Here is a 23,099-nt window from a genome sequence, read left to right as displayed (position 1 = left end):
TCTAGTGATCCTAGCAACTCCAGATTATAAATTTTATCTCCTGCTATGTAGGGTAATGAGTGGCTTAACCCTCTTTCCCACACACAACCTGACAATTTTCTATCAGTGTCTGAACATACGTGTGACAGTAACATAAGACTACTGAAGACCAGAGCTATCATGTGTTGCAGAGACAAGACTGTGTAAAATAATGATCTTAAAAATATGCAAGCCCAAGCCCCACTTTTCACTCCAAATACAAATCTATAATAAATGCCAGGAGAGCAGAAATATAAAACTGAGAAACTATTACTTATTTACTTTAATTATAGGATTTCAAAATAGAGATTTACTGACCATGAATGAACCATTCTTTCTCTTGGAAGAGAGAAAGCTTGCAATGTGTTCTTTGCTTTCCAAGCAACTTATTACAAGAACATGTGGTACTCTGACACCTCATTCAACTAGAAAGAGGTTGAACTCTGCTCCCTTAAGGTTTTGCTGCAGATATTCCAAATTTTGCACCCACAAAATGATAGATGCCCTCAATTATGGTCAGGGAATGTTTTCTTTGTAATCTATAAATGGTTTTATTACTATGTGTGCTACTCGGAGTCCTTTTCACTTTTTAATCAGAAGTATTTCCTTCTGTTTGCCAGTATTCCAGTAATTTTTGCATTCCATCTTCATTCTAACCTCCCTGCTATTCACTGCAAGGATAATCCATTTCACTATTTTATTGGCTTAAAACGTTTCTATAACTTTTCATATTTTTCCTCAGGTCCTTTGTGAATATTTATGCAAAACTTGGTCAGGGAGGAAAGAAAATGTTTTGCATACTTTCAGCTCAGGGAAGAGGGTTTTGATGGACTAGCTGATTTCTTTTGATGGTGAATAGTAGCATACTGTGATTCTGCTGTATAGTGTAGAGTATATTCTTCTAGCAGAAAAAAACTGACTCACGATTTATCTCTTTGTGGCACCGAACATCTGCTGAAGTTTCTTTTGATCCCTCTATTCCTCTTTTTGCAAGTTCATGAGAGAAGCAGCTTGCTTGTTTTATAAGTTTGGAGTGTGTTTTCTCCCTTCAGGAAAGAAGCATGTGTTTCTGCATCAACATGCCTCAGTCATTGCCATGTTTGTAGTTTTACTTTCAGGATAATCCAACAGATGCTGACTTGCCCCATGGACAAATATGGAGAGAGGCAGACTGAAAGAGGATTTTTTTGAAGGGCTGATCACTTTTGGGCTGCCCTTCAGCGGTCAGCATGTTTAGCTCTGTGAGTCTGGGCGCGAAAGGTGGCAGTCACTTGTTGCTTTTGGAGCTGATCCATTCCATCTGGCCAACTGCTTTTCAAGTTTTCTGTGTACTACTGGAACACAACAGTAAGAATGACAGCTTAGCTGACTGAATTTGTCTGTATATTTTTCCTGCTTTAAACTTGTGAAAGTCTCATGAGGAGCTCTGCCTGGAACCAGAAACATTAAAATTGTCCTGCTTGAGCAATCAACTTTGAAACTTTGAACTTAGTACACACTTTATAAACATACATTTGGAAAATTACAATTAAGAGTCAAGTATCTCAGGAATTTCATCTTGTATCTACTGCACTATCTGGAAAGTTTCCATTATGTTTAAAGAAGATAGAATTGAGCTGCTGATTTGAAACTGGCATTTTCTCACTTAGAGAAAGAATAAGAAGATGCAGCTTGTGAAGACAAAAAGCTAGTTCTGAATGAGGGACTGCTGTAGAGGAGTTATGCATGGGGGGTGGAGGGACTGAAAATTTAAAAGGTTCTGATGTCATAAGTATCTGAATGGGAGGGTCTGTACGAAGCATAAACAAAAGGGTGTGCTCTATTCTTTGTTGATCCTCTCTCATGTGCACTGAGCATCAAAATGCTGGTTTGGATTACAGATAGATGTCAGTCTTTCTTCCTGCAAATCTTCTCTGTAAATGTGCTCTGTCTTATTGAATGAAAACTCAGCAGTGATAGAAAAAGACCCTCAGTAGCCTGCAAGGTGAATGTCATGGTTAATCCATTTTATTTCAGAGGCTGTTGCCAAACTACCGAGTTTTGCAAATGAGTTCTCTTGCAATTTGGGCTCAAGATAAAAATGTCTGGCAACAATAACTGGAAAAGACGTTCTTAATGAGGAAAGAAGAAATGTCAGTAGAGTTATTTTTATGTTTCTTCTTTCACTAAGATCCAGAACTTTTATCTCACAGGAGATTACATGTATATTGTGAATAAGTTAAAGGCATTCTTTGTAACTGTATCAATCAGCTGGGAGAAAATAGAAAATCATTGCTTGAAAAATTTGCAGATGACTTCAAGCTACTGGATAAGGAAATAAAGAGAGGTGACAAGCTAACTAACCATACGGATTAAACTGGATTATTCTGTAAAGTGAGTTGATCTGAGTTGTGGGCTTTTAAAGACAACTGAATTGAAGACTGGATTTTGAAACACAGAATGTGGTTCCCACTTTTGAGATAGGATACTGTTATGCTGACATCAAAAACATCTTAAAAGAAAGGTACACGACTAGCAGGATGGGCACTTCCATTGAGATGGTTAGCCTAAGAGCTAATGTGATGTGGGGAGGTATCAGCAAAGGCATGGGTAGGAGGAGAGGCAGGGCCGTCTGTGTCACCGCTAGCAAGGCCATCACTGGAGCACTTCAGCTCTGAGGTCCTAATTTTGAGAATTCTTCTGAAAAAATTGAAAAAGTTTTGGAAGAGTCTAAGCTGTCATCTGGAAAACAGGTAAAAACCTGAAAACCAGGTAGAAACCTGAACCAATTACTTCAAAGTATTCATGTTGCAGATGTGATTTCCTCATTGCCTACAGACATCTAGATGTAAGAAAAGCTTCAGAAAACCAACAGCTCTTTAATGCAACAACACAAAACTCAAGACTGGGAACATAGCTAAGTGAACAAAGATTTTAAACAAGTAGCAAATATTTTAAGTGGTGAATATGCCTATCTCCTGAAGCAATTCAAAATGGATGTGGTGTATTCCCATTGTGAGAAGTTTAAGAAACCTGGCTGGACATGTTTCTGAAATACTTAGTTCAGTTTCAGCCCAAGTTCATGGATAATATGGAGTATATTAGGTGAAGTTCTAGTCCCAGGGTTTAGCCTACAAGATTAATGGTCCCTTCTGGATCAAGGACTGATGAGGCTTTAAAACTGCCCTTTGTTAATGAAGAGGGATACTCTCAGCATCGAGTGTGCTAAAAATGGTACAGTATGTCAGTATTATTAGACCTTTTAGCCAAGGAATCTGCACAGTTTCAGATGCGTGAGTTGGGATAGGATCCTCTGCCCTTTTTTAGTCTCAGTCACCCCTCTATCTAATTTGGATGGTGAGAGGGGCCATAGGCACTTCCTGATAGAAACTCCCCATGATGGAGCAGAATGACAGCAGGACTTTGTCCATCTCCATCAGTGACCTAAAGCATGGCAGCTGATGCATCCCCATTAGCTATCCCTCTCACCCACCCATACATTTCCCTTCTTGTTCACCAGCTCTGCTCTGATGAATTCACAAGGAAAAGGAAGATTGCTGCCACAAGGCTGGGAAGGGGCAAAGAGGCAAACTGTAGTGAAAATACTGTGCAGAGAGCTGAGTTCAGCTCTCTTGAGAGGGAATAGGGGGAGGCTTAAGTGGAAGCACAAGAGAACCAGGCAGCCAAGGACTAGTCTGTGCAACACTCCTGAAGCTAGTATGCAAAACAGCTTGTTTAGCACCTCATAACTCTGTTATTATTCAGTAATTGTAATAGGGTGACAAGACCTAACAAAAGGAGTTGGAACATTCCTAAAACTTAACAATACAAGCAGGTAGATGCATGCATATAAAACAGTCTTCCTGGAAGGAGGAAGACCTTTAATTCAGGTTGGAATGAGTTGTACTTTCAGGAAGAACCTGCTTGGATGCAGCACTCAGAGCTTCTCTGCTGGGCTGGTGTGCAGCCTGCTAACCTGATTCAAAGTCTTAGCTCAGATCTTGCCCAGCTGAGAAGATCTGAACAAGGCTAGGGATATAGGATTTCAGCTATGGGAACAGCTTTACCAGAATTAATGGGCAAGGATTGCAAGGAGACTGACAATAGTGCCAAGCTTATTTGAGTTCAGAAAATGATATTCCATTCTGATTGCACCTACTAGCAGAGTTACAGGAACTTCTTGTTCCTGGCATTGAATTTCATCTCAGAATGAAAGCCAGTGTCCTTTGCTCGTGAGTGAGGAGGGTTGCCTTCATACTATGCAGTTATCTTGCCAGGGCTCTTCCCTAAGTTTTATAAACTTAAATAAACACAAGGAAAGCTTTTCTGAACACGGTCAAAGATCTGTAAACATCAAAACTTACTCAAGATTTTAATTAATCTCAATGTAGAGTCTGGATTCCTTGATTCAAAGAGCCTCCCACTAAAGCAGAATGTAACAATTATGTGCATACCCAGAAACAAATTATATTCACCTTGTAATTTGATTTTGATTTTATGTTTTGCAGTTATCTCCTTTGGCTCTGAGTCATTACTTGTAGTGGAAATACTGATACCTGTAATGGCTCATAATACCATATGGAGACTTTCCACTCTTCCCTGTACCTCTCTCACCAGGACTCGTTCACTCGTCATCTTTTAGCAGCAGAAAAACCTCAGACTGCATATGACCACAGGACACTAGTGTACACCTGACAAATGTTGGAAAACCTTCTTCTCATATAAGTAATGGTGATTCTTAGCCAGACTGAACCTCATACATGTGCAGCATCTGAAAGGATGAAAGACTTCAGGACACTGAGGCTTACCAAGAGTGTTTTTCTGATGTCCTTAGAGGTTTTGTGTTACTTATTCCACACTCTTTGTGAATTCCTCCTCTGACTTCTACACATTTAATGTAGATTGTTTTCAGGAATAACTCTAGGCATCTTGTTGGAGCTGGATATATATATTTTTTTTTTCCTCTGCAATCTGAAAACCTGAAAGAATAGATAACTTTCCCTAGTACTTTCTTGCAAAGCATATAAGGGGAAAAGAAATTGATTCCATTGAAAAGCCCCAAACCTGCTTTTAAAAAAGGTCTTGGTACAAATTAAGCCACAGCCATTCTGCCACCTCTGTAGGTAGCACCAACTTTAAAAATTCACCAAACTGCAACAAATGACAACTAAGCACTGCTTTGTTCCAAATTTAGAGAAGCTGCCTTCCTTCACATTCAAATTGTAGATACATAGTTGATGCTTACTTTGTTGATTTTAATGTGTGTCACTCTTCAGTGTCAAAAGTAACTACTACAGTAAAGGCTGGGGCTATTTATCAGCAACTTGCTAAGAAACAGAAAATAAAACCTGTCTCTAAATTTCTATGATCTCCAAAAAGGAGTGTTTTTTTCCAAGTTTGTTGCTGTGACTTCACATGAAATGTAGCCCTTTTGTGTTATGTAGTTCTGTAAAAGCAAGGAAAATACTGACTCCTGAAAACATTCTAATTATACGTATTAAGATTTAAAATTCTATTTTGCCCTTGACACTTAGGAGCACTATATTCATAAAAGTATTTCTGACTCATTGGCAAGAAAGACTATTGCGGTACAGCATACTTTTTTTGCTGAGATTGAGAATGCATTTAGATCCTGAAAATCCTGTTCCACTACCTAGTAATCTGCCATGGCTGCTGTGCTGCCTGTCAATTCTTCACATCTTCATTACTGCCCAGGCTCATCAGGACAGAGACTTCAGAGGTGACCAGCTGGGAGATGGAAAAGAGTCATTATTCTGCCTGTATTCCTCCAAAGGGCTTTATCTAATAAGCTTTTTTATCAAACTCATAGTATGTTCCCAAAGACATTTTGCAAAATGCAACCATGAGTACATTTTTTTTTTTATAACATACAAGAAGTGGCTATGGTGTCCCTTTTTAATTAACTTTGGTTTGGTTCAGCAGGAGCTGAAGGTTTTTTTAGTTCGTTTGCTTGATATTTTTTTTACATGTCAGTAGATTCAATACATACCATTTTTACTTTGCAGTTCAGAAGGAACTGTCTGACTTAACAGCAGGAGGAGAGAGTAAATCGTTAGGACTATAAAAGCATCTTTGAAAGAGGTCAAAAGGCCCAAAGGGGAAAATAGCAAACCTTTGACTCTGTGCACCAAAAGATTATACCTTGATGAAGTAAAGATCTGGGAAAACACACAGGGGCAGCAGGGCCTTAGATTGGGGGAGTTGGAAATGCTGAAGGATTAAAAAGAGAAACTGGAAAGGCAGAAAGGGAGAGAGCAAGGGGATGGCTGATCCCTGACAGATATACTGATGGTGCAGATTTCCTTTTGAAAAGACTTTTTCAATTTCCAAGGCTGTAGCAAACATCTTTTTTTTTTTTTTTTATCCTCTAGGTACTTTACTCTAGAAGTCTTATTTAACACCATAATCACATAATTTTGTGCTCAGTTAGCTTTATAAGCCTCACTGGAACATCATGAGCATCCCTTCCACAGAACCCTGCATTTCTCTTGCTCTTAATTTAATGCTTATGAAGAGCACATAAATTTGTACTGATCTTTTTTTTTTCTTGCAGGCTTCAAACACATTTTAGTATATGAAACAGATGGGAGTCTTTAACTCATTAGAGGGAACCATTTTAATACTGATCCCATCAATCTGTACTATTTTTACCTTGGAGACAGATGTTTTTCTGTAAAGGGTGTAGTTATATGCATCTGTGGTTGTGTGTGTACCTAGACGGCAAGTTCTGAAGTTACTGAGGCAGAACAGAAGGAAACAGGAACATTGCAGTGTAGATGAAGAGGGAACCTTTTTGGCATGCTACCAAGCAGAAAGCATAAGTAGAGTGAATTTATAACTGTAGTGCAGTTACTTAAGGAAAAACCAAGCATGACTTGGTATGGTTCAGACCTGTTCACATTTAAAAAAAACCCACTAACTTAACTGCTGCATACACCAACCCCTCTAAATTTAATCAGAGTAGTTTTGTGTTTTCTACTCTACTGCTCCTCTGAAACTGTAGCATCTGGATAGCTTAAAGGACTGATTTGACTCAGGAAAGCAAAAAAATGTGTGCTTCTGTGATTAACAGTTTCCTTTCATCAGGTTTGCTTTCTCTTTCTTTTTTTGTTTTTCATTGTTGAGTCTAGATTTTTGGAAGGTTAGTGTGTGAACTATTATGGAAAGCTTCACTTGAAAGGTTACCACGCATAATGCACAAATAAATCACAAAAGAGTGAGACATGGAGAAAAATATGATATTCATTTATTAAACAAATCAAGTTTCTGCAATGACAGTAGTTTCATTGTAGTAATTAACCCAGTGTACGATATAGAAATATTCATTCCAAGTTAATTTGGGAAATTTCCTGAAAGCTGGCTGAAATATGGGGCAACTACATATAGCGAGCAAAAGAGTTACTGGATTTTACAATTTTATTTCAATTTAAGACCATGGTCTTCAAAACACTGAAAACACATTCTATGACTGCTTGTTTGAGCAGCAAGTAAAACTTCAATTGAGATGATTTCAACCTTGTTTTTAAAGATAGATTGCTTATACAGAGTGCAAAGTAGTAGTATAAGATTGGTAAACCAAGACATGCAATTTTAAATGTTCATATAGTATAGAATTTTTTAATTGTCTTCTTAACAGTATCTTAGAAATGAGAAATCCCAAACTTCCCCCCAGGTAGATTCTGAGGTCTGATATCAGAGGTTGAATATTTGTATATTTGACTATACATATTATTCTGTCACAGGTTGCCTTTCAGCAATGAGGCTTTTATGATTTTAGATGAATATAGCCCTGCTTGTAGTCTGCATAATGCAATGATACCTTGATAATTATAACATCTTAACTAATAAGATTTTTTTTTTTAGAAAACACTGTCTGATTATAGCTTTAAAGATTTACTTAATTTAGAAATTAAACTGAGCCCCAGATTCTGGGATATATTAAGGTCCAAGAACCTCATGAACTGCTGCAGTCAGCTACATGCAAATTATGCCTAGAAGCAGAGCTTTTGCCTTCACTTCCCAGACAGCACAAAGTTAATGAGCCAAACACATGAAGTCCTTTTACACAACCAAAACAGAGGGAAAGGAAAATTTTGGACTGGCAGTTGTTCAGAAATATTGAGACTGCTTCTAAATATAACCCAAAAAAGACCAAAATCCAGAGGCTATGAACAAAAGAGTATTTGTGATCAGTGGGAGGACTTTATGGTGGAACCATGTTTAGGGTGGCATTTGTGAAAGGCAGTGTGATTTTTATTTAAGTTGCCATCTATCAGTTCATCTGACTAAAGTTTCATGTAACAACTCAAGCTACTTTGAAGGAAACACAAAAGAATATGAGAAGTTGCTGAAATGAGTTTAACTGGGTTAGAAATTTTATAGTTTATATTATTTTGGTTTTTTTAACATTATTTTAATTTTTTACATTATTTCGATTTTTCATTATATTTTTTTATGTTTCCATGTATATCTGCTCTGGGACTGTATCCTCTCAGAGATCCAAGAGCCCTACCTGGATTGCTCCGCAGAATGAGAGCAGCATGTCTTTCTCACTTATTTTGGCATGTTTGGGAGGTGTGCAAGAGCAGAGCAGCAGATTACTTTTTTCTCAAGGGCTGTTTTATTGAACAAAATAACTCTTTACAGATCTACTGTCTCCCTGTTTTCCTGATACAGAGTCTCCCAGCTATCAGCTGGCCAAGGTCAGGACTTCTTACCAAAAGTATGTGAAAAAGTGTCCTTCAAAGTCTTCAATAGAAAGTAAAACTCCAAAGGATAAGAAGAAACCCCAAGACACCAGTTTCATGAAAAATGTCAAAAAGAAGGGCATGTGAAGGACAACAGTTTGTCAAATCTACTACAAAGGCAGATCTAAGCAAAGGGAACCTCAAAGATGGGACATCTCTGAGATCTACAAAAAGAAAATGTGTCACAGAAGAAGAGGAGTATATGTATCTCTGTTTAGAATACAGAAGTTGTCTTTGCCAGTTTTGAATTTCCCAAATGATGAATCCAAATATTTAGTGGAGAGCTTATGGATGAAGAATAAGATAACTTAAGTCTGGATTTGGACTTCAGTGGCAATGGGGACTGTGTGGAGAGACAAAAATTTTGTTTTAGTAAGCTTGGTCATCAGCTGATGAGTATCCAAGAAAGAAGGACCATAGAAACACAGTCATGTTATCTGTTTTTGAATGTAATCTTTTCACATTAGGGTTGTGGACAGCTCTGTGTGAAGTGGGAAATAGTTTATTGCTGGTGGTGTTGTCCAGGCTGTCCATGGTCCCGGGATAAACAACTCTGTTGCCAAGGCTGTCGGTTTGTTACCTGTCACAAGCAATAGATTACACTCATTTGTTAATTCTGTGTAAGTCTGGTTTCTGGGGTCACCCTCTTAAAATGTACACAATCTTCCTTCAGGCTATGTTGTTCTAATAAATGATACAGCTACAGCCTTAATGAGTTTTGCATCCTTCTTCTCTAACTTCTACATGTCACATCTTATTTCTATTGCTGAGTTTGGTAGTTCTAGTTATTTGAATTAAAACTTTATATAATTATACTACCACCCCCTCAAAAAAAATCAGAAAAGAAACCGCCTTCTTTGTTAATGTCTCTCAAGATGCGGGCCAACTTAAATCAGCCTAGACCCCTTGTGCTTCAGCATTAATCGTGAACTCAAGAAAGCTGTGTGTCTTAACACTTCTTGCCGTTCCTGAGCTTATATTTTGATGGTGGTAAAATTCAGTTGTTTAGTAATTTATCCTGGAACTAAGCCCTGAGCACCAAACATAATCATGTGCCCTTTGCAATTTGTTATTCTGTATTTAAAGGACTAGAATCTAGTGTACAAACACACATTTTCTAACTTGTTGGTTAGACTAATCATCGTTTGTTAGACTTGTACTGCTTAAGACTCCTGTGTATCATTATGGTTCAGACAAGGCACATATGATTTCCTGAGGGCAAGGAGATGGCATTTAGCTCTCCTCCCAGAATGATCTGAAGGCACTTTATTAAATAGGAAAATAACCATTCTGCATGCCTGATCTGGACTAAGGAAAAAAATGAAAGTAAGCACAGCGAGAATCACACATGATCAGCCCCCTGAAATGAATTTGGTGGAACTTTTCCAAGCTATACCAAGGACAGAAAGATCTTGTGTCCATGTGGAAAAAAACCAGTTTATACTGTGTTTGAAAATGCATATTGAATTGCTTGGTGGTATGGGTGGGATGCTCTCTGCCTGACTTCAGACACAGGCAGTATGGGAATTTGGATCCTAAAACAGAATGTCATCTGACAGCCAAAGGTCAGCTAAGCCCCCACTAGAAAGTCCACACTACATCTGCAAAGCAGCTTAGTTCAGTCTGCTTAGAGGTGACCTTGGCAAATTAGTCTTTTTTAAGTCACCAAGCAGCTCTTAGGGAACTTGGCCCAAACTCCAGTTTAGCAACCCCTTCAAAGAACAAAAACACAAGGGACTGGCTCAGATCCACAGATGTCCTCCTAATGTCTGAGTTTCAGTGCACTCTTATGTGCATTAAGCCTGTCTCATTTCCCTTTCTAAGGAAAACAGGCCAAAACAAGAGGAAAGAGCGTGGACCTTGTAAATTTTCCAATCCCTGAAGCAACTTTATGATTACCTTTGTTTTGGTAACAGCAGATGCCTGTTAGGCAACCTTGTCATCAAGATAACCTTCCCTGCCAGCAAAATACTTACTTCAAAGGAGGTAGCTTGTTGTATGGGTCCATTACTTTCAAATGGTGCAGTATTTCATCCAAGAGGCTACTTACTATAAGACAATTTATACTAAGGTGTGTGGGAAGATGCACCACAGAAGGCCATGCTTTCAGTAAATGTAGTAGAAGCTGAGCATCTCAAAGTCCCCTGCATCTGTCTCAAGAGGGAGGAAGCTTCTGTGGGTATGAAGGTCCTAGGTTAGATTCCTATCCTGGATCACTGCAAAATACAGTCTTTCAAAAACTGTTTCAAAAGCAGAACAGACTTCATGAGCTCCCTAGGAATCCAGCTCCTTGACTCTGGAGCTGCTTACTGTTTCACTCCTGGCTTGATGACTCCCTGCCATGTTGGTCATTGGAAAGATGAGGGGAGGAAAGAGGAGAGGGCAAAAGGGCCAGCGACCGAGCAGATTTCCATGGGAACCATCCTTAAATCAGTCGAATGTTTTGTCAACATATTCCTGAGAACATTTCAGCTCTGATAAGTCTGTCATTTTCTGTCAGAAAAATGCGAAGTGTAGAAAAACTTCTGCCATGTCAGCTGTATTTTCAAATACATGCCTATTTACGTTAAAACTTTGTCTTTGACATACTGTTGTTTTTCAGTTAGAATTAACTGAGATAATTGAAAAAGCTGCTTAGAATAAGTAGTCCTGAAAGGCACACGTTTTTATATTAACCATAACAAAAAGGCTGTGTGTGGTGGTGGGGCAAGATTGTCATTAAATTGGTACTAGGCTGTGAGCACTTTTTAGTTCTAACAGCTGGGCACCATTTTGCAAGTGAGCATGAAAAGAGGGGATCAGGAGGGCCCAGGATCTTGGTACACCCCTGCCAAAGCCAGCAAGACCTGAGATGAGTGTGGATGTCTGAGCTGGGACCCTCACCCTAAGAAGAGGGCTGAGATGGTGAGTTGTCCTACAAAGAGCAAGGTTTTACTGTAGAGACTGCAGTAGAATAGCTGACACATATGGATCATTTAAATTGGTTTACTGCTTTGTAAAATGCCGTGTACGGTGACCGATGGGAAAACAGATAAGGAAGCTTAGGTATGAGCTATGTTACTTGGGTTTCTCCAGAGAAAATTGGTTTATCTCCCTCTCGTCCATAAATTCAATTTGCCTGTTTGACTTCCTGTATTGATACAAATGGAGTAAATCAGATGATGGCTTAAGCAGACATGTTGAGGTAAGCATTTTTCATTCCCTTTTTTCAATTAAATGAGCTGCAATTGCATTATGGTCGACTCTGCTCGTCCAACTCATAAATATTCTTAATGCATTCTGTCTAGTGAAAGCTGTGGTGACGCAAACAACTGCCCCTCTGACCCATCCTCTCCATTCTTTGACATATGCTTGGAGAGCTACATTTTGAACTGGAGCTATTGCTAGCTGGGATATAGAAAATATTGAGAGTTCTTTGTATATCCACTTTCTTTCATATATGGATACAGACTGTCTAATTGTCAGATGGCCATTAGACCTCAGCAAATTGTAGCTGGAAGCAGGATTTTATAGTACAGGCTTGCTTTTAAGAGCCATTCTGGTCCTGTTTCAAAATTCACTTTCAAAACATTTTACAGGCTGTTTTCTTGCCTTAGAGAAGAGTACACTGGAATGAAGAAGAGATTTAAGGAGTGCAGATGCTTTTGCAAAGCCAGACAGAAAAAGATAAAAAGTGTCCTGCATGATACTGCTAATATACACATAAAAAATCAATGACGGTTGCAGAGAAAAGGAAAACAACAAGCTTCAGTATTTTTGTGGTTTTGAATTCATGTAAATTTACTTTTTCTGAAAAATGCTGCTTTACTAGCCTCTGTAGGGATAATTTAAAATATGTTTTGCAGCCTACCCATGAACTAGTTTTTCATTGCTCTTGCAAACAGAGCATCAGCTCTTTCAGCAGTATCGGTTTTTTTTTAAGTGCTTTGTCTGAAAGTTTAACCTACTCACCAAAAGAATGCAACAGACTTAATTGAGGACTAATTTAGCTCAAGAGGTTTGAAGCTACTGTGAAAGCCAGTTATTGCTTTCTAATTTCAGGTTTTCTTACTGGTAGTATAATAAATTGATCCTGTCCAAATACCCATCTTTCTCCTTCCATCTGGTAAGGATGACAGTAATATAGATATTTAATTTTTATGTCATATATCAAGAAAGTATTTCAGTTTGTAAAGCCTATTGCAGCATTACTTTGGAAAGGAGATGTAGAGGTAGTATTTTTATGCTACCTTAGTGGAACGCCATAATATTTGCACTATAATGATCAAATTTACTTCTCCCCAGTGGGATATCATTGAATTTTAAGGTATTTTCAGAGCATCAGATGTGGTTTAGAGCGGCAGAAAGCTTTCCTGCTGGTGTTGTGAAAATTCACAGAACATTTATCTTCTTTTTAGTTTACTCTGTCCTACAAAATTTCTATAGGCCAGACACTCTGAGATTACTTGGCAAGACCACTGTGAATTATCCACCCTGTCAACCAGAGCACAGACTGTCTATCCTCCAAGTCAATGTTATAATCCATAGGCTGCAAGGTACGATATTTACATTTCTTTTCTCAACCTCGAAGGCTCTGATCTTCTTGGCTGCTGAGCTGCAGAGACTGCATGGATGGTTTTCTCACTCTTTATGTATGGTTTTCTCACTCAGAACATTGTATAGACAGATGGGAATGACCTGCTCCTCAGAAACATGATTTTTAACATGGTTCAGGACCTAAGACTTCCTCTTCCTGAGGGCATCTCAAGGTACTTTTCGTTAGGAGAGGACACCTCATTCAATATTGCAAAGGAACCAGGTCGAATCTCTAGGAAGAAGGTGATAATTTCTTGGTGTTCTGCATTGTGCATGTGATATTTTTTGATTGCCCTTTGGAATTGTGCCTAATTCTCTCCATTACTTATCTGAGAATGCCAGGATGTCTAAACTTGTTCTTCTGAGTTGCACTGCACAAGTGAGAAGTGCTTAGACTTCTGCTGTGGATCTAACCTGTAACACAGGCTCTGTTAAAGATGTAGAAAGCCAACTTTTTAAATCAAACATCAATTACGCTGAGTTCAAGGAAAGTCCCACAGAACTTTGTGTGCTATGTCCTCACTTCAAGAAATTCTTGTTCAAATTAGCATCTCTAAGGTGATGGAAAGGCTACACAATAGCAGAAAAAAACCCACCTGATGGTTTCCTGGAAGACCCCAGCACCTGGGGAGACATTCCTAGAAACTAAGAAGGGGATTAAATGAAGAAAGGAGATAACATGACCTTTTTGACATGTATTCTGACAGATTGGAACACAGGAAAATTACCCTTGGGCTTCTGTCATCTGTCTATCACCCCAAAATTAGTTTATTGACTATAGCTGCTCAAACTGCTTGAAGAAAAAAGGTATAAAAAGAGATTAGACCTAAGCAAAAATTGAGGAGAAATGTCATCAACCCTGTGGAGGTAACTGATGAGATACCTTTTCTACCTCCACCCTCTTGGGATGCCTTGGGGTGATACACATATACATATATACATATAAACTAATTTTACTTTGGCTTCATAGTACTTTAACGTTTTTACTTATTCTTTTTAAGTTACTTTTGCTTTAGAGTGTGTGCTTAGGTTTTTTGCTTTTGTTTTAGAGTTTTTGCTTAGGTTTTGTGGCATTAGTATTCTGTGTAAGTTGTATTGCCTTAGAGTGTATGCCTACTCTTTGCTTTATTACTACAACATAGTTTAAGTGTGTTTTTTGCAATTAGACTCTATTCCAGACACAATGAATCCCATAAATTGTCAAAAATTTTTATTAATAAATGTGTTACTTCACGGACTGAGTCCGTTTTTAGGTGCTGACAGTTTCATCAACAGCAAAATAACTCATAGGAGAAACCCACTGAGGGTTCTATCAGTGTTCTATCGCTGTTAAGTGCAGTCCCTACATAAAAAGTATCAAATGTCCTGTCTATCTCAGCAAATCTGTTAAGCGAAGGGTCTCATTAGGTGAGATGCTAACAGACTGTTTTGGACATTAAAAGGCTTTGATCTCCTGAGGGGGACACTGATAGATAAAAAAATAAATTAATACAGGTTGGACAGAAAATTCATCTTTTCTGCCCCATTTTAATGTGACAGCATCACATTTAACACATACAGAGTAGTTGAAGAGTACAGGATATGAAATATTGACATTGAAAGAGAGCAAAGTCAAGCTTGGGGACATTGTGCAATCCACCTCTCAAAGAGGAGGCACTCCTGGAAACTTCTCATTGCATGGGGCTACTGGGACAAGATCTTTGCTGCCTCTCAGACTTCCATAACCCCTATCCCTGCTGAGAGTAGGTTGGTACATGAACTTCCCTGAGACTCCTCATCTGTGCTGGGAGACTCCTGTGGGTGGTCAAGCAGAAAGCTGCTGATATGACAGAATGGTTTGCTGGAGCTGGATCTAGGAGAGGCCTGGATGGGAAAGGTTTCACATCTGTGCTGAAGGTGTAGTTCCAGAATAGCAGAAAGGAAATGCAGTCTGCTCAAAATTGTTTACAACCAGTCCTGACCAGTGCTTCTGTCTCTTAGTGTTTTACTAAGGAGTTCTTGTGCCTTAATAGAAAGAAAGTGGGTGGTTTGGTGCCATCATTCCTATCTAAAGATCTTTAAAGAGATTTTATTTACCAACTATGCATATGCAGTTGGTACCACAGATACTGTTTAATTGCAAATGGAAGATCTAGTGGACAATATGCAGAGTGTCCTGAGCAGAAATTGTCATTGTATTTCATTAAGAAGCTGTGGCCTAGACTGTGAAGGAGAAAGTACATCCTTCCACTGTAAAGGTCTAGAAATCCTCTGCTGAACTGGATTAACAAATCATTTCTCTCTTCTAAAGCCTGCATAGAGTGATCCCTGGAATATTTATTGTTAATAATTATTTATTCTAATAATACTTAGAATGTTTTAACTCTATGAGGCACTGTTTCAAAAATTTAAAATAACTGCATAGATGTTATTTAACACTTTTAGTGTAGGTCCTGACTGTAAGAATTAACAGTTACTGTCTTGTTTTCTAGATAAAGTATTAACGCAAAACATTCATTTCAGCTGACTATATTCAAAGAAAACTATGAAATATATGAGCTTGACAGATAAGTAAGAACAAAGAAAAAGTTCCCAGAAAGAAATACCTAAATCATACTTGAAATTCTAGTTAGTCTCAGATTATTCATATCCCCACTTATTACTACCCTAGAGGTTAGTCCAGTTTAGTCCTAATGGATATGACTGGAGGTAGAGAGGGCTTAGGTTTTGTCCTGAAGATCGTCTTATTCTTCTATCTCTGTGCCAAAGATAATAAAGCCCATAAGCTGATGATATGAGCTGCTTAAGAGCACAGCATGAGTTATGCTGTTGTGAGAAGAAGCCCAGACCAGCATGAGGTCTTCTTGGACTCTGTCCCCACACAGGGTGCAAGGAAAGCTTACTAGTTTAAAGCAGCCAAAGTAAGCAAGTGCCTTTTTATCAATGATATGGGTCTGTATGGTCTCCTTGCAGAGAGACAGGAGTGGCACTGGCAGCCTCTGTGCTGGAAAGCCATGTCCTTCTCGGATTTCAGCAGACAGCAAATGCTTTTTGCAGTTTAAAGCAAAACTCATGTTCTCACTGACAGTGAGAATTCAGACACTCCTCAGACCGTTTCTGAAAAACATCACAGTGGGTTTTTTATAAAGCTTTAATATGAACAGTGACATTCACAGCCATCTTGCACTGATGACAAGTAGCTTGGTCCTTTATGGCCTTCACTAGCCAACAGATGCCAGCTGCTTTTGTCTCAAAAGAAAAGCAAGAGGTATTTCCATTTGGGCCAATTCGAGTTTTTATCCTGGGGCATTAACATATACGAGCTCACAACTGCAGTTGTCTTCCATCAGAGTCAGAGCATGCCTGTGAATTTGACCAGAACCTAGTTCTAGGTTCATCAGTGGTGTATTCTGGGAAGCTTGTACAGGAAAAAATCCAAAGTGTCCCCTTGCACTTAAATGACATAAGATAGCAGATGCCTTGATTTATATCCCACTCTCTCCCGGGTTATTTACAAGATTAATTATTCTTCCTAGGTGCATCTAATAGCTTTACATGTAATATTTCTGTGTATCTGAATGCAAAAGACATTAATAAATATACTTAATAAATTAGGCTCATTAGGACCACACATATCAGGCGTTCTGTGAATTCACTAATTAGCAGTGCTGTACACTCCAGATAGGAACCTCCAGGACCTGTTACAAACAGTCTGGTGTTCAGGAAGATTAATCACCAGGCTGCAACGCTCAGACGCTGAATGAGAATGTTCAGTGGAGAAATTAAATCCCTTCAGGCAAACTGTAACTTGCGTACCCCGTTTCCACGGTCATCACTCGCCTATTTGTTTATTTAAGTTAGCAAATTACCACTCATGCCTCATTGTAAATTGCTAACTGAGAGATGAAAGAGCCCCATCCAGCTTTACCCATGGGCACTGAGCTTGGGTCCTAACAAAATATGTTCATGAGAAAGCATTTATTTGTTGGGTTTTTTCCACAGTGAAGGCAATAAACTGTGTATGACACAAACACCTACTAGGTTTGTGAATATTGTAAGAATCCTGTGCCTCCCATGGCAATTTTTCTCGTTTCTAAATTGGTTTCCATGTACATGTGGAATAAAAAGGTACGCAGTAAGACAGTCATGTACATTTACCTAAATATCAGCTTTGCAGAAGGACCTGGGAGTCCTGCAGGGCGGTGAAGTTGACGGTGGTCCAGCAACGTGCCCTTGTGGCAAAGAAAGCCGATGGTATCCTGGGCTGCATTCGAAAGAGCATGGCCAGCAGGCTGATGGTGGGGATCCTTAGCACTAGTGAGGCCAAACCTGGAGTGCTGGCTCCAGGATGAGAGAGACTTGGCCGTACTGAACTTAGTCCAGCAAAGAGTCAAAAAGATGTCTAAAACATTGGAGCATCTTTCTATGAGGAGAGGCTGAGGGACCTGGGAATGTTCATCCCGGAGAAGACAAGGCAGAAGAGAGGGAAAAGGACCACATTAGAGGAAGCAGGCTTTTCTGGTCTTCTAGTAAAATTTACTGTTTCAGTGTGCAAGACAGCATCTCCTGTTATGACTGTCAGCTTGCGTTATATGGCAGAAAATAAGTATATTTTATAATTTTGTTGAGCAACTCTATCTGATCTTTTTTCCTTTCCAGAAAGAAATACATCAGTGACTAATGGCTTAGGTCACATTATATGGCAAAATTAAACACACAAGACTATTAGGAAAAGCCATTTTTCTTCTCTTCTTCTGATGTTTATGAGAAATATTTCTGTGTCTAGCTGTAAATAGTTGATGACTAATGCACTAAATTAATGGTAGTAATTTAAGATGGACTATAGCAATATCAACTGAACAGCAGATATGTTTTTTAAAATAATTACAATGGGTTCATTCCTCCTCTGTATTTTAAGATTTTACCTAGGATCCTATGTCCTGTAATGTCTCTAGCTTTTCCTTTAACAGCCTCATATCCTTAAGCTTCTATATACAAGAGTTGTAGTGGAACAAGGCAGGGCATCTGGACTCTGTCTGGAATAATGTAATTTTCTTTTTCTTTTAAGGTCAACCAAGTTCACTGTGGAAAATCAGCCCAGCTGGGGAGATTATTCTGTGACTCTCATTCTTTCAGGAAAACATGAAACCAGATTTCAGTTTCTGGAAATGTAATGGGTTAAAATAGAGTAACAGCCTTTTCTTCATCTCACTTTTTATAAAATAATAGAGCTTATAAGCAAAGAAAATATCTACATTCTCAGAAAGGGCAGTTGTATTTATCATGTCAGTTTTCTCTGAGATGTGCAGCTTCCAATAAATTTAATGTGCTGTCAGTGTGGAGGGTAATGGGTCCCTGAAAGAACAGGTATTGTAGAGCTGAAGAGCTTCTCCTCCAAGAAGCATAAAAATCACAATGAGTTTAAGACAATATAAAGCTGTGTTTTAAAATGTACAAATTCTCTTGAGAGAATTATTAGGCAGAAAAATAAAAAGGCCTTTAATATTATTTTTTAAATTACAAAATTTGTTGAAATATAGAATTCCCTGGGCATAGAAGACTAATCTGATGGCTTGGGCAAACTCAGCTTTAGAAGTACTCTGAACAGGCATTAAAGAGAGAGATGGCAAAGAGGAGTACACCCAATTTCTCTTTAAGAATTTAGATACAATTTTAACATTGGATATTATTACCAGGAAGTGGAAAATATTTACTCCCTTTATCCCAAAAGGGACTATGTAAAAAACCAGAATTTATGTTCTTTTTGGAGTAATAAAACACACTTCCCAATCAAACCAAAGGATCCCTTTTTGCAAGGGTGGGACTAGATTCAGCCTGGTAAGGCAGGAGTGGGCAAGAAAAGACTGTACCTTCCCAGCTCATGTTAAAAATCACCGAGAACTGACATGCCTTAGTCATATCCTAACTCCTGCCTGTCCCAAATTAAGATGTTGACTCATGCTCCTGCCTGTGTGCATGACTTAACTTGCAACCATGTGTTCTGTCTTTTAGTCCTATTGATATGTCAGAACTTTGTGCCTGTGTTAATATCACAAATAATTTGAACCAGTAACTGATTTTTTATTCATACCTTTGAATACCATAGGTTAGTGTTTAATAAATTGCGTGAGACATTGTCAGGCAGTTTGCAACATGCCTGAAGCAATGAAATGATATACGTTTCCATATGTGGACTCTTACATACAAGTGAGCTAGCAAATGTAGGCAACATATGACCTCTAAAATTTAAATTTAATTTCCATTTGGTTGTAAATAAAAACAACCTATACAGAGACAGCACAGCATAAGCTGGCTTATGCAATTTTCATAAGGATCTGTTGTCCTTCTAATTAAAAGAGATTAAGAGATTGAGAAGCACTGTGCTAGGTTATACTTTGGCAATCAAAATTAGTAGATCCATTCTCTCAATGTAATTTATATTCTCAGTTATTGTGATTTTCTGTGAACTGCCTGTAATATTTTTTTTAAGACATCTCATTTGCATAGGCTCTTGCCCAAAACCAGAAAAGCCTTTACAGCCCTGAGTGGAACTGACCAGTGGTAACATGCTTAGCAGCAGGATGAGAAGTCTGGAGATTTGAGACTTTTAGGTCTCCTAGCTTCAGAGGAAGATTTGCTCCATTTTGTCTGTTATGAATAGTGTATTAAAATGTGAAACAAAGCAGTACTGCTGTACTGCAAATGAACAGTGCCTATAGAGAGATCTAAGGAGGTTGTATTTTCAGTGTGCAGTGGTTTGGTCCAGGTTTTTTTGTGTTCAGTATGAATGACCTGACTCTGAAGCATAAGTTCCCAGGCCAACAGGTCATCATAAATCCTGCAGAACACTTGTGGTTCACTGATGGAGAGCTGACAAGTTGCTACATTACACTACTCAGTACACCTTATTAGTAGTCATTGGACTACCAATCATCTGGCCACAGTTTAGCCACCAGTATTCATCACTTTCAGTTGGAGGCTTGAGAAAATTTTAGTCTAAATGGATGTTTTGGATATTTCCACACACCCAAGGGCTAAAGGAGATGTGATATCAACAGGTATTGCTATTTGCTCTGTAATATGCAAACTGAAGGCTATATGGACTCTGTTTATGGGCCTATAATTAACTATGTGATGGCAGTTGTGAAACTGTTAGAGGTGCTCGGTACATTCAGACAGGGAGAGAAAATGCTCTTCCTTGTATATGTTTTTTTATTTAAATCTGTTTATTTCATTAACTTCAGAAGTTTTTGATTATTATCAAAAAGCACAAAAATTAAAGTTAATAATAGATTTTCTTCTAGGAAACTTAGCAATCAAAAAATAACATTCCATACACACAACACATCATCAGCCACGTAATTCTCTCTCAAAAGTCTCTCACTGGAGTGGATATAAATAATGGGTTGTGGCAGAGAACTTGATGAACAATCAATAGCAATTTTTTGCAGGAAGCAAAATCTTAAAAGCACAAAAAAAATCACCAAATTCAATTCTACTGTTGTTACTGTCATTATCATCACAAGCCCTGTTTCAGCTGAAGAAGTGGATAGCAAAATGAAGAATAAACAGAGGAGAAGAAAATAAAAAACCGTCCCGAAGTCAAGCCTAAGGATGATCAGAAGGGAGAAATGGAGGAAAACAATTCTGTTATGATTTAGGATAATAAGTTCTGGAATTCCACTTTAACTAAAAATCAGAACTGGATAAGGAATAGGCATTGCAGATTTCAGGGATTTAAGAAAAGCATAAGGAAAATTAAAACCAGTCTCAAAGTCAGGCATATATACAAGTATATAGACCAAAGATGTCTGGGAAAATGGCTCCAATGCACATGAAATCAAACCAGGTAAATCACTGGCTGTAATCACAAACCATAAAACGTGTGTACACACACATGTATATGTGTTCACATACTCAGATAAACACAAAGTTTCATCTGGATCCACTAGCCCCAGATTAGGTGTGAAACGGCATATGAGGGAAAACATGCAGCTCCACGCAAAAATCAGCCCAGTGTATGCTTACTAAGGCATACCTGGAAATAGGCAATTGTGGATGCAGAAAATGTAGATGCCAAAGACTGTGAGAAGCATCTTGCTGCTAGTGCATATATGATTGTATTGTGAAAAAGATGTGCTGATTTGCAAACTTTAAATGGATGTAGCGTGCAAGACATGTTCCCTAGTATTACAGAAAGGAGAACAGTATTAAATAGGGTAGTAGTATTAGGCTAGAAGAAGAAAGTATTATGGATAGCTCAGATAAGACTTGGGAAGATTGCTTATCTGTGGCCTCTGTGCCTCTGTTATTATCTTTTAAAGAGTAAAATTGTACCTCTTTTGTTTTGCTTGCCTATTTACATTATCTTTTTGTTGCTGTGGATTTGTACAAAAGAGTCTGCTGTCAGCTGTGCTGTCATCCGCACTCTCTGCCTGGTGACAGCACTGCCCTGTTCTCCCTGCTGTGGTGCCTGCACCTTGCACAGCTCTGTGCTCTCCCAGGCAGCAGAATCCTCAGCCCATGCCCTGGTTTCTAATTAATCCAGAACTTCATCTACTCTGCGATTCCTTATAACTTCAGCTGCATGTACTGTCTGCATCGAAGTTTTTCAGTCCAGTGAGAGTCTGAAACGTTAAAAGCAGGAAACACTCAGCCATAGGAAAAAACGTTTCTGCTTTTTGCCATTCAGGCCTCAGTCCATTTACTGACAGAGTCTTGCTGCTTCGTCTCACAGGACAGTGCCTTCACTATCCAAGAGTGACAGGTTTTGTTCCTCATGTTCACTGGAATCACACCATTAATATGAAACTATGCAATGCGCATATATTGCACAAACAAGGGACAACAGCTATAATCACAGACATGAATCCATAATTTAAGTACAGAATAAGACCTCATAGAAGCATAGGGCTTCTGTTCAAGACCATTAACTTTAATGAAAATGCACATTTTTCATTAGGCTCTAATAGCCTGCTGCAAAGTAGGGCAACTGCTGTGCAGTGTTTGTAGAAACAAATTGCTAATCAGTCAATAAAGACCTTTACTGTGCACTCTGCTACAGCCAGCTTTTACCTATTTTCAGCTACACTGAATTATTTTAACTCCTTGAATTGTTACTTAGTGAAAAAGAAAATATGTTTTATTTATAAAGTATTCACTGTGGCCATGCAGAGTGAATTTTGCATCTTGAGTCCATTTTGTTAACATTTATACAGGTGATTTATTATCACGTGGATTTGCCTCATGACTTTTTTCTTCTAGGGTTCAGAAAGTTTTTATTTTATACTGAAAGCCGGCAAAGAATTCAATCAGTCATTCTTTTAGAAATAGATTTTATAATTCCATTACAAGTGCCCCATGCAACCTAAATCTTAATGACAGGAGCTGTTGCTACCAGAGCACAAAAGCCTGCTAATCAGTGTCGAGCGAATTATTCACACAGAGGAAAATTGCAGGAAGAGGATCATATGTGTATATGTGTGGGCATACACGTATGTGTGTACATACATATATGTATAAAAACTATATATCAAACCACATAATTGATTTTAGAAATAAACATTAGTAATTTATTTTCTACACATGATTGGATTCATTCCTGTTAATGGTAATACACACAGCAAACAGAACTGGATTGTGCTTTTCCAATCTAGAATATTCAGTAGTTGCCACATTTCTTTTAGCAAGAAAATAGAACAACTATCATGGTCCTTAACAGGTATGAACTGATGAAGTCCCACGGCTTTATGACAAGGGAGAATATGATATAATATGAAA

Source organism: Lepidothrix coronata, unplaced genomic scaffold (assembly GCF_001604755.1).
Source record: "Lepidothrix coronata isolate B3197 unplaced genomic scaffold, Lepidothrix_coronata-1.0 Scaffold60, whole genome shotgun sequence".
Classification (NCBI taxonomy): Eukaryota; Metazoa; Chordata; class Aves; order Passeriformes; family Pipridae; genus Lepidothrix; species Lepidothrix coronata.
Note: the sequence above shows the minus strand (reverse complement) of the source record.